This window comes from Monodelphis domestica, chromosome 4 (genome assembly GCF_027887165.1).
Source record: "Monodelphis domestica isolate mMonDom1 chromosome 4, mMonDom1.pri, whole genome shotgun sequence".
Classification (NCBI taxonomy): domain Eukaryota; kingdom Metazoa; phylum Chordata; class Mammalia; order Didelphimorphia; family Didelphidae; genus Monodelphis; species Monodelphis domestica.
In genome coordinates this window covers 366,794,051-366,796,274 of record NC_077230.1, presented here as the reverse complement: position 1 = coordinate 366,796,274, position 2,224 = coordinate 366,794,051, and positions in this window count along the sequence as shown.

Below are 2,224 nucleotides of genomic sequence, written 5' to 3'. Positions count from 1 at the left end.
GCATCATTAGAGCAGTGTTTTGATAAATGTTTAACAACCCACTTGGGGTAAGGGGGGAAGTATGTCCAATATACTTTGAAGCTTAATCTGCATTATTAATATTTCTTCTGTCTTATGTCTGGGCAATCAACAAAATAGATCAAGCCTCGATTTGTAACATTTGCCAATTTCCAAGGTTTAAATGCTCACCATGATCACTTAACAATCAGCTCCAAGGTATAAATGCTCACCATGATCATTTAACAATCAGCTCTCTCCAGGAGGTTCCTGGCTCTGGCACATTCTTTCATTAGAGGCCATCTAAGGGATTTGCACCCAAGCAGGAGTCCTGGGGATCATAAACTCAGAGACTTCAGGGCTGAAAGGGATCTTAGCATACATCTTGTCCAACTCTCTCTTATAGAAGAGGGCGCTGAGCCTCAGAGAGACAGTAACCCGCTCAAGTCACACAAATAATAGCCAGAGCCAGAATTCCAACTCAGCTCCTTCAGTTCCAAATCTGTGCTATTCAGTGGGCCACACAGCCTTCTTTCTCCCACCTCCTCCACACGGTCTCATCCAGCCTTGTGATAATTTCTCCTGACTGGGAGCTCCCTCCCTTAGCTCTAGGGAGCTCATTCTACTTTGGGATGGCTCTAATCAGCCAATGAGTTTTCCTTTCATTGAACCTACACCAAGAACTTAGTTGCAGGGTCAGCCACATAGTAGGTGCTTTTTCAATGTGGGTCAGATGGCATTTGCCTCTCTAAAGCTTCTCCCTGTTACTCCTGTTTCTGCTTTCTGGGACTAAACAAAAGTCTAGTGCCTCCTTTTTTTTTTTTAAACCCAGACCTTCTGTCTTAGAATCCATACTAAGTATTGGTTCCAAGGCTTTAGAAAAGCAGTAAGGACTTGGACAACTGAGGTTAAGTGACTTGCCCAGGATCACATAGCTAAGAAGTGTCTGAGGTCAGATTTGAACCCAGGACTTCTTGGCTCTATCCACTGAGTCACCCAGATGGTATCACGTGATAGTCTTTCCACTACTTGAGGACCACTCTCCTGGCCGGCCCTGAGCCTTCTCTAGGCTCAACATTCCCAGGTCTTTCAATAGAATTTGGCATAGTCCAAGCCTTCATTTCCCCACTCTCTCTCCCTGCTTAAGTCAAAACTGTTTCTCATGCCTTAGGGACAAAGACTAACCCTTGGGGCAGCCGGGTAGCCCAGTGGACAGAGCACCAGACCTAGAGAGGAGATGACCTGTGTTCTCATATGGCCTCAACTACTTACTAGCTGTGTGACCCTGAGCAAGTCACTTAACACTCTTAGCTTCAGTTTCCTTACCTGTTAAATGAGCTAGGGAAGGAAATGGCAAACCATTCCAGTATCTCCACCAAGAAAACCCCAATGGGGTGATAGAGAGTCAGACACAACTGAACAACAACACGTGTTTAGTCCTTCCTCGAAGAGAGAGACTTGCCTTTTTGGAGGAAGAAATGGCAAACCACTCCAGTATCTCTGCCAAGAGAACTCCCAATGGACTCCCAAAGGGTCAGCCGTGCCCTAACAGCAACAACATGCTCTATATGCTCTTTCTGAACCAAACTAATCTTCGTCATATTTGAATTTTTAAGAATTGAGTCACTTTTTTTTTTAACAAGAATGAATGGATTCCAACCATGGACCACTTGCTGAGTGTCAGGTAGCCCTGGGGATGGGACAGGCTGAATTTAGGACAGTAAAGATAGATGAAGTCCATAGTCTTACCACAACTGGGAAGATAAGGCAGAGGAACTGGAGAGGAGGAAGGCAGCAGCAACTACCAATCACTACCCTCTTATCCTCCTTTGATATTACCTGTAACCTGCCTAAAAAGGCAGAGCTCACCCAGGCTTCCAGGCTGGACCACAGGGCCGATTGCTCTTATGATGGTAAGCAAGGCCTCTGTGTGGTGAAAGGGTGCCATTTGGGGGGAGTCTCACTACAGTTTGCCCTGTCTACCTTATGTGTTCTCCTGGGTCTCTGGGAAGACTTTCATTTAATAAGCCATAATGTAAGCTGCCAAAGGTCTTTAAATATGGCATAATCCAAAGGGATTAAGCAGTGATGCTTCTGTCATAAGGTCTACATCTTCCTGACCCCTTGTATTCTCTTAGATATCCCTGTGCCAGAGGCTATACAATCCTGGATGCCCACTTAACATCCTATTCAATCCATTTTAGTGCCCTGGAAAAGATTCTAGGGT